Here is an 11,557-nt window from a genome sequence, read left to right on the forward strand (position 1 = left end):
CATTAGAGAGGTTTGATTGTGTCGGATCACACCCATTAGTGTGATTCACACTAAATTGCATTTGGAAATGTGTGTTTTGATTGAATCAGACAAGATCATGGCTTAGTTGGTGTGATTTTGATCGTTGGATCAAGCTAAATCACCAACTACTACTTTAAAGATAATATGTTAACGTTCTAAAGTAAAATAATTAGGAATAATATGATAATTTACCTTTCTGATACTGTATCAATATCTTTTTTCTGTGTTTCTAAAGTTAGGTTTTAGGTGAGAATTTGTGGTCTAAGAAGCCAATTCGTGGGATTTTAAGTTTTCAAACCTTAGGTAGGAAATATAATTGACTATTCTTTTTTATTGAACACTTTTTTTTATTGAACACTTTGTGGTAAGTGGTAAGTTGGTTATCCTCAAGTGTGTGGACCTGCAAAGCCAGCAAGTTTAAGAGGTTACCTAAACACTTATTGTTTAAAATATTGGTCGAAAGATAATTAAGGTTTAAAAATATTCATTAGAGGTTAATCATCAAATACTGAATACTTTGTTTATGCTAAATAGGATTAAGGCATAGGCATTAGGCTCAATACTTGCTCTTCATACACAGGCACAGGCCACCGGATTTGGTTTCCTTTAGGACTGTCACTTGGCTGCATTTTGATGCCACTGCTCTACCTGAAGAATCAAATATCTTCAAGCCAATTAAATTTGATCCACGTTCTGGCGTTTTAGGTTGCATTCAGTTATGGAGGATTGTCTTGTTTTCAGAGACAGAGATGTCTAGTTGACTTAAAAACTGGATTTGACTTGTTTCCATTTGTAATTTGTTAGAGAGTTGGGATGATTTTAACCACTAAACATGACCTAATAATACTTGTTTATTTTCTTGGCTATCGTCTACCAGAAGTTACAAAATTCAATGCAAAAAAATATACAAATCTTTAATCTAATAGCTTACCAAATAAATTATATTATTTAACTTACAGTCAAATCATGCATTCCACTGAAGATGCATACCTAACTTATAACAACGACTACTTGTGAGCAAAAAGAATATCAAAGTTTCAGTGAGTGGCCATGGTCTATGTCGGCACATGATATTTGGTCATAACAAGTAGGAAAAGGAACTGAAAGGATAAAAAGAAACAAATTAATATTAATTAATTTGATATATGTTGAGATAAGACGAAGAATTCAGTGAGTAAAGAGAATTGATCTATTTGTCCCTCGTCATTCACTTATGACTCAACTTTCCACGTTGGCTCTTCATTACACAGTGGAATTATAATTAATTCTTTGCTTCATGAAATGGGTTGCTCTATGAGAGGTTTTAGCTAGGGATGATCCATTCCTAGTTGGTAGGGCTGGATCCAAATCAAATTGGCTTGGTCTTAAAAGTTGGCGAGAGTCAATTTGGTTTGGTTTAATTTGAATACGTTTAATTCAAATTCGAATCGAGTTTGAGTTGTCTTTTTATGAAATTGAGTCACATTTGAGATAAAGGAAGTTTATTAACACTTTCCTCTAGAAGTATTATCCTTTGGAAGAAACGTTACTAACATTAATTACTAATATTGATCATAAGGGCAATCATTTAAATGAAAATGAAAATGATAAAATAACTTCAACAATAAAAGATTGAAATACCCTTATTAGTAAAAAAATGTAGAATACGTACAAAGGATGTCTATACTATACTCAAATACAATAATTGATTCTTCATAGTTTACTGAAAACATAAAAACACATGAAAACATAAAACGACATAGTAGGCTTCTATTGCTCATGCTCGTTGAACCCTCACACCGAGGCCATCACTTAGTCTCATCTCCTACAAAACAAACAAAATAGGAAAGTATGAGTGAAAATCACTCAATAAGTTGAAACATAAAGTAAACTTTTTATAATTCCTATTTTGCCCTAGACTCGGTGCACCGTAACAAGTCATCAAGAGTAAACCTTTTACTCAACCTTGATGATGTAGAACCATACTTAACTATCTTTAACTCGGGATCTACTGAGTCCCTCAAATCTGCCTCACACTTTTATTTCTCATGTTGGGCCTTTATTGACCCCTAGAGATCTTATTTGAGCTTACATGATATAGGTGAAAGTTTACTTAACTTGAAACTGATCTATAATTGACTTGTCAATTGCATTAGGTCGATATAAGGATTTGACACTTTGGTTATGTGAGTATCTTGACTATGCAGTCTACTCTCTACACCACTAACGAACTACGGTTTAACTTGACCGTACTATGACTCACCACACCTTACTGCGAGTAATCAGGTTCCATTGCAAACCAATTGTTCTATTGCGAATAATGCCCTACTACAGACAATGTAAGGAGTATCTTATAGGTGCTCCCTCATAATGACCTTTAAACTTGTACCTCTAATTATGGTACAATCACACTATGCATGCATGCTAATTCAAACTACCTGTCTATGAACTTGTAAAGCTTTCACCCTTCCTTGCTCTAGATGTTACACTTATGAGGCTGTATTATATCTTGTTGGCTTAAATTGTACCATTCGAGTTCTCACGATTTATGACTTAACTCCTATTTTATAGCTTGCATTACACATGACTGTTCTTATATGGTGAATGGTCATTCACTTCTAATGTCTAATGAATAGGCGTCCATGATTAGATGAACAGGATTTCATCATCCTTCGATGCACAACCATCCTTCATCATTGTCGCTCTTTAACCTTAAGAGTACTTTCGTCTTTCTACTCTGTGCATGACTGCTCATTAGGATGAACGGTCATTCATGACATCTTTTCCGACGGTGATGAATGATGAGCAGTGTGCATGCATGTTTGTGTAACGTCATTAGAAAAAAAATTATAGGCCATAAATAGGTGTTTGCTATTGAACGAATGAATGTTCATGGTGTATAAAGAACTAGGGGTGATCAAAATAACTGAATCAGAATCGAAACTATCGGGTACCCAGTTTTTTGTTTTGATTCCTACCCAAAACTAACTTACCTCGAGTAGGTTCTAGTTCTAGTTTCACTGTTTAAGTACCAAAATCGGAATTGAAACCAAATGGGTAACTAAGGATCTGTGTTAGTAGTTAACGAAAAATGAGGTGCTCTGTTTTTGTTAATTTGGAAGAGCACAATAAATTCATAACCTCACCCATGATTCAAATTGCATACAGGGAGACTCATCTCGTTTGCTTGTCTTTCTATCAAATAATCCCATAGAAAAGAAATTCTTTTAGCTTTACAGTTTCAAAATTCGCTTTCATGCCCTCCACTTGCATCAGTCGACAGTTACCTCGTGCTCGATTAATCTCTTCACTTCCCATCAAGGCCGCGTCTATTTACAGGACAAAATGAACCCATTGTGTTAACACTATAAATACACTGAAGGCTTTTACATATTTTCATCAACTGAATTGAGAAAATTTTTTTTGATGATATATAATTTTTGAGAGTTAAGAGTTTTTGATTTATTGATTCAAAAACATTACAAAAAAATATATGGATTACCATTTCTACTATTGATCATAATTTTTGATCAATCTCCTTTTTTTATGGTACCTTACTTATTAATCTCAAAATAAAAATACAAGAAAAGAAGCAAAAAATTTCAACCCTTTTCTTTTCTACCACCTTTATTATTTCGATTTTTTTAATTGCAAAAGTCAAGTAATAATTAGTAAATTATTTAATTTGAATTACAAATTCAAAGATTTTCTTAGATATTTTTTGGTTGGAATTTTATCTATTTATCTAATAGATCGTAGATTCTATGGATTCTAATATATAGAAGATTATTATTCTCTATTATAATTATTATTAAACAGATAGAAATCAATTGTTTTGAGTTTTTAGTTCTAGAAATAAAAAGAAATAGAAATAAAATATCTATTAACGTTAATTAGCATAAAATTTGGTTTTGTTGAAAAACAAACAACCAAACAAAATGTGTATGTTTGTGCACACACATACGGAGGGCTTGTTTATGAGCTTAAATGACGTAGTATGCTGTAGGAGATACCATCAGATGGATTGTTCCATCAACCTCTGTAGCTTATGAAATTGGTGCTACTGCCTGCTAGCAAGACGTGGTGTTGTGTCTCGCTTGTAAGTGCACTATTTGACAAGTAGTATAATAGATATTGATCTCATAGGGATTGAAAAATTAACTACTAGTTTGTTTTGAAACTTGTGTTAGCTAAGGAAACCATATAAACTAAGGGCTTATAATGTAAAAATACTTTTACTATTACTTCATAAACTACTAAAACTAAATATACAATAAACTAAAGTAATAGATGAAATATGACTATAATATTACTATTAAGTTTTGTATAATAAAAGACTTCTAGGACTTCAAGATTCACTGACAATCCTGCATAAATCTGTAGCTCAAATAAAACTGTTGTAGTAATCATGACTAAATGTCGGTTGGATATCCTAAGTTATTTTAATTCTACTTGCGAGGTTGACTAAGCATGTAGTAATTAAACGAGTTCTTACTTTCATGGCTATTAGGATAATAACTATCTATTACATTCTATGACTCCAATTACTTTGCAAGGAAAATTTCTAGATTCAATAAATGCATGTACTAACTTCGCACCTATCTTTTGATAATCTATGTAAGTTTATTGACATGTGCAAAGATGGACCCTTGTCTTTATTATAAGCAAAGAATAATTTGTCATTGAATCAAAACATAACGATATTATAAATATAAAATAATGTATTATAGACTTAAGGGGACTGTCAGATTCTCCTTAGTTCCTAGAATAAAAATAAATTAGCTACTCATACTGAAAACAGACACATAACAACAATTATGTGGAAACATTGTACTCAGAACAAAAAAATAAAAGATTTTATATAGGTGATGTATGCGTGCTCAAGTATCTAATTGTTTATTTTGTCTACTATCATGTGTTAGATCTAGTACTCCTAATGACTTATGAAATGCAGGTAGTGAATTGTTGTATCACTCAAGGCCTTCATTGAGAATTGCTTTGGAAGAGAGAGAGTGTGTGTATGTATTTGCTAATGGTTTAGAATGCTTTATATATGTGCCTCTTTATACGGTACTAGGAATATTGGATTCTTTCTTGATCCTAGTTCAATGCCAAATCTGTTTTTCCCCATATTTTTTAATGTTGACAACTGCGGATTTGTTTCCTATTCCTTCCTTGTATATGAGCCTTTTTCTAATGCGATTGGGATACTTCTATTATTTCTTCTTCTTTTTTCAAAATTCTTCCTTGTTTTTCATTCTTTTTTCCTACAAACGAAAATAAAACAATTAATAAAATATCCAGAAATATTAGTATCAATTAATTAAAATCCTAAACAAATTTATTACTAAAATACAAAAATTTATGCTTTTAAACACTATATATGGGTGTATATTTTAAGTGTAACACTTGGATAAGTGTTTTAAACTATTAAATTTTTAGGTTACTGGATACCGGCAGAACAATTGAATATATTATAAAAATTCAAACAAAGACACCCGAATACCTCACTAGGATCATGTTACAGTGAATGGTTTCATAAACATACAAAACGACCATAAGGTTTCTTTAAGAACTAATACCTACATTTGATGACTCATCCAAATCTTTATGTGACTATTAAGATCACTAACCAACCCATAAATAAGGCAGTGCTTTGGTAGTCATGTGAAACATGAACTTGGAGGGGCTAAACTATGCACAAGAGACTGCTAGAGCTCTGTGGATAGTGTATATGTGTATTGGGAATTGTGCATGACAACTAGGGTTTGCTATAAACGCTTTTTAATTCTAAAATTGCATTACTATAAATAAAAGACACCACACATAGTTGTGCACTAAAGGCATGCATGATTATGTGTCTTTACTTAATATGAATGAATGTTAGTGCCACGCAATCACTTATTCTTGGTTTAGTAAAAATCAATTTGAGCTGATTCTCTAATATTGGTCAAAGCCAGTATGATCCAAAATTTATACCAGGATTATCACCAAATAACCCAATGTCTTGGAGTTCAAATCAATTCTTATATGCATGTGAGCTATAAACTTTCTGTCAAACTGATAGTATCTAGATGCGGATCAAATCTAGACACAAACTAAAATTAGTCTCTAATAAGATATAATGGCCATCTGACTAATAGAGTGTCAGTAGACTAGTCTTGACTTAGTTAACTACATGATTGCACACAATTTAATCTGTTCGTTTATTAATATCTCTCAAGGTTGAGACAAAAATGCATGCCTATTTTAGTGATTCGTTAATATGAACTGATACACATCAATAACAGAATAACTTGGACCAGACTACAACCCAATCTCACTATGGCCATAGATTCGAGTGGTTATGATGTTTTGCAGTATTCTTATGCAAGATATCACCTCCCATGCTTGATAAGTGACGAATCCTTTATTAATCCATGATAACTTTCATACGAATCTTGATATGGCTAGTTACCATATTTATAGCACTTTTGTTATGATGACACATTGGATAGTGTCAAACTATATAAATATATAAGACGGTCTGATAATCTCATGTCTAAGGACTACATGTACTCTTGAGTTAGAGGATTTATTCCCATATACACGAGAGCAAGCATTCGTCAAGAAATTTTTTTGTTAGGTTTGTCTGATAAACACGTTTACAATATATACCTATGTGTTGCTCTAAGTTATTAACTAGCAGCTTCGACACGTTGAGAGATATTAATAAAATTAAATGCCTCTCTTTTCCGCCATTTTTAGAACTTTTGGGAGATGATCTTGACAAAAAGATTAACGGTCCTATATATCTCACATGCTCAACTGAGACTTTTGATAACTTATTGAAATGTTCCAAGAACTATTAGAATTCGAAGATCTTGTTTTCTAATTATATTTAAGTCATTCTAATATAATGTTTACAATATTCCTAGTTTAAATTTTTTTTACATATAAATTACTTAATTGCTAGATGTTGATTTTTGAATTGTATATCATGAGTTTAGATCGATATATGAAAAAATTATTCTCTTGATATCTTATTTATCGTTTCTTGTATATTCATGGTTTGCCCTATTTTGAGGTTGTATACTATTTAAGTTATCTGAGTTCGAATTGAATTAATAGAAGTTCAAAGTCAAGAATTAAATTATATTTGAGTTATTTTTATCGTGATTCTCTTCAGTTTATTAGGAAAATTGATCGATAATATATGAAATTATTATAAATTAATAAGGAGCAGACGTCCGACGTTAGTAACTACTGACACATTGACAAAAGTCAAGTCATAGGAGAGACATTAAGTTACATCACTGTTTGAAGAGATCAACAAAAATTGCTGAAAACGTAACGTTTGGACTTTCGAGTTTGGACCACGCCTGGCATGGCAGCTTTGCTATTATAGCTTTTTCCATTGTGAACATGAGTGTTCACATTTGTACGTATTTATGCAAAAATCAAAATAAACGTCATGCGCTGATAGAGACGAGGTTGACAATGAAGCTATATAACTTTGTCACACTACCACGCCCATATATTTAGAAATTGTGTAGTAGCTGTTGAATCTCAAGCTTCAGCTTCAGGTCTTTTTCTTCTATATATAACCCTCACCCTCGAGAATGTTTTATTGAAAAGTCATCAGTGATCGAGTTGTAGAGATTACGTAGGAATCAATCATGATATCAGCAAAACTTTTGTTAATGAAAGTGTCTTCGTTTGTTTATAAGAAGAACTGCAGTACTTACCGGAGGCTATTAGGGCAGGTGGCTGAAACTGTGAAGATTCGACAAGGGTACGTGGGCATTTACGTAGGCGAAGAGGCTAAGAGATATGAAGTTCCTGTAAAGTATCTGTTGTTTCCACCATTGCAAGAGCTGATGAAGCAGGCGGAGGACGATGAGCTTGATATTAAGATTGATGGTCCAATAAAACTTGCTTGCACGCCTGAGATGTTTGAGTGTGAGATTTTGAAGCTTGCCAGGAAGTTTTAATGGAAACTTTCAACTTCGAATACCAAGGGTGGAGACATTAGTTGAGCTGCAGCTAGCTAAGTCTCATGTGTGTACATTTTGAACTTTTATCCTCCCCATATTGTTTTTTTACTTGATTATTTGGGTACATATATTCTCGCATCTAAGCATCAGATTGTATTTACAAACTAGAGAATTTGTACTTGAAAGACATGATTAAAAAACAAATATCAATTTCTACATGTTTTTAAAGGGAAAGGAAGAGCAAAATGTTGTGAAGAGTTAGGATCCATTTAAATTTGGGTTGTGTATAAAATTTGATCTCCTGTGTTTTATTTTGCATTTTCTTTTTTAAGTGACCTCAGATAAGGAGAATCTAAATAACCTTAACATTGATCCTTTGGATATGCCAAATATTAATCGACTTGCAGAATGACATCAAAGATGCAAATAGCAACCAACAACTCTATATGTGGGTAGATGTTTCTCACACAGAAGAAGCAACCTGATAGGACGCTTTCTATTTGTGTCTCACACCCACAATGGAAAGATATAATTTTCCACTGTAATGGGACACGATTATTATCTTATGTTCACCTAAGGTAACAAGAAGTTATTTTTCAATTTAAATTTGAATTGTGACTAATGGTATTAAAATTTCTTACTCAAAAGGAAAGATTGAGGAGGAAAAAGGCCCTATAAAAAAAGATTAGGCATACCATACACAGATTGAGAATCGGATGTTAGACTCCATTAAGATATAGCATCACACATTTAGGATTAGATTAAGTAATTTATTCTAAGATATGTTAGGCGGCTTCAAATAAACCAACTATCCTCCTTTGACAATTATTCAAAATTGAGTTTTTCTCGGGACACGCCTCCTGTAAAAACTTATTCACATTATGTTAAAATACTATTAAAAAATTGTTAATAATATAACTATAGATGTAAGTTTTTGAACAGTTAATTGAATCACGTTAAAAACTTTCATTTATTCGATGCATTTTCAATTATTCTCATTGTAGTGTACAACATAATTGTTTAGCAAATTCTAACCATCATTATTATAGTCAATCTTGCATATGAATCAAACCTACATCGATTGAACATGAAAATAGGCTTTTAACATAAAGTATGTGTTCTGTTTTATGGTAAAAAAAAAATATAGTTTTGATTAGATAATTACCTCGGTTATTTATGTCAACTGATTTTTGCATTACCAACTTTATCCATTATGAAAAATCAAGAACCGTCATAAGAAGCATAATTCATGCTAATCATCTAAAGAATGAGTAAAATTTCATATATTAATAATAGATATAAATACATGTCTAAATATTGGTGTATCATGTAATTGAGCCATATTTTATCAATGATTCAAAATTATTCAATCAAATGATATATTATAAATATTTATACTCATATTTGTATCTATTATTAGTGCATAAACTATTATTACTAGAAAATGGCAATGAACCATGGACTTCCTTATTGAAAAAGAAACTTTTTTTTAACTTTCCTCAATGTGCGTTTTACTTTAGTAATCTTTATTATCAAAACGTGAAATATTACTATAAGCATAGATTACTTTATAGATTAATAGATATAAATAAATAATATATTTATATAATTTTGCATTTATAAATAATTATTGTATGAGATTGTTGGAGTTTAAACTAAATTTATTATGGATAAAATTATAGTAAAATTAACATTTCTTTAATAAATCACCTCATATATTTACTATCAGGTGAACTTGGCAATAAAAACTCATTGTAATATTTTATTAACCCAAATAAGCTATTATTAATAATAAAAAAATAGATTAATAACTAATTTTTATTCTCCAAACTAAACAAGTTCTATTTCTTAACAAGTCCTAACTGCATACTAATAGAAAAGTATCCTCTCTTTCTTGATTATACTGTATTAAAATACTTATTTATGTTAAAGACTAAAGTCTTACATCTAATAAATACTATATAAGTGAGTAATATATGAGTATGAAAAATTGAATCTTAACACAAATTAATTGGTTTTGTGTAATATAAATTTCGATCTTCACACTCATAGACTCAATATATATTATGACATGCTATCAGAATACGAATCAAACGACATACCTAACAACCTAAGGTATTTCTAGATATAAGTGATAAAGGTGTTAGAGACTAAAGTCACATATCTAATAAATACTATATAAGTGTGAGAGATTAGATTTTAACATAAGTCAATTGATTTTGTATAATATGAGTTTTGATCTCTACATTTATATGTCCAATATATATTCTGACATTATATCAGAACATAAGTCAGACGACAGGTCTAATAACCTATGGTGGTTGCACTTAAAAGAATGTATTAGAAACTAAAGTCTCATATATAATAAATATAATATAAGTGAGTGGTACATAAGTGTGAGAGATTGAATTTTAACATAAGCTAATTAGTTTTGTGTAATATAAGTTTCAATATCCACACTACCAAAACAGTAGACCTAACAGTGTATGGTAGTTGTACTTAGGGAGAATGCTAGAGAGTTAAAAAAGAGAGTATCATATCTAATAAAAATGAATATAATAAGTGGTACATAAGTGTAGTGGATTGAACTTTAACATAAGTCAATTGATTTTATATAATATGAGTTTCAATCTCCATACTTATAGACTTAATATATTTCGACAATATATAACTATTGACTATTACAATTTTCTAATATAATATACCTTGCCTAATTACCTTAAAGAATCCTTTATTGCAGGTTGCTAACAATTAACTTAACTATTGATGGTTAGTTAAAAGGTCAAATTAATCAAGGTTGGAACCTGGGCAAGAACATAATACATATAAATATATGAATTTGGATAAATTATATAAGGATTAAAGCATTAACAATGTTTTATTATCGATCAAGAAGCAACGAAATTTAACCTCAATATTCAATATTGCTGCTTAATTTTTACGATGGCATACTCCATGCTTACCAAGATTTGACCAATTAAAAATTGACCAACTCCAACTCGATCCCCAGTACTTGGACCTAGAACTCAGCACATAATATTTGAACATAAATTTAAATATTAATATTAATAGTATAATAGTACAATTATATGCACTATATAGATAATTTTTAATTAAAGATAAAATAATATTTATTAAATAACATCATCTTTGTGTATAATTATGTACTCAATAATATGTATATATAACATTTTGCATAATATAATCATTTGCCTCTTTAAAGCTAATTTTCACATGTCATCATTTGTGCATGTGTGTATGTATATATGTGTGTGTATACAAATATATATATTCTGAAACCCCTTATGACTATCGTATCAAACCCTAATTATCAGACTCGATAGGCTTGGATTCAATCCAAGTTAGATTGAATCTATGACTCGATTTAAATGAGTCAATCTCAAATTATAATTTGAACTCAACAACTCGTTTTCAAATTAACTTATTTATCTATGTGATAATATTATTTATCTTTCTAGTAATATTGTTCATCTCTTTGATAAAATTATTCACTTGCTCTAAGATCTTTGATGATACTTTAGCACTAACTTAATTGAGTTTAAACTCTATAGTTTTGATCC

Source organism: Mangifera indica, chromosome 18 (assembly GCF_011075055.1).
Source record: "Mangifera indica cultivar Alphonso chromosome 18, CATAS_Mindica_2.1, whole genome shotgun sequence".
NCBI classification, from domain to species: domain Eukaryota; kingdom Viridiplantae; phylum Streptophyta; class Magnoliopsida; order Sapindales; family Anacardiaceae; genus Mangifera; species Mangifera indica.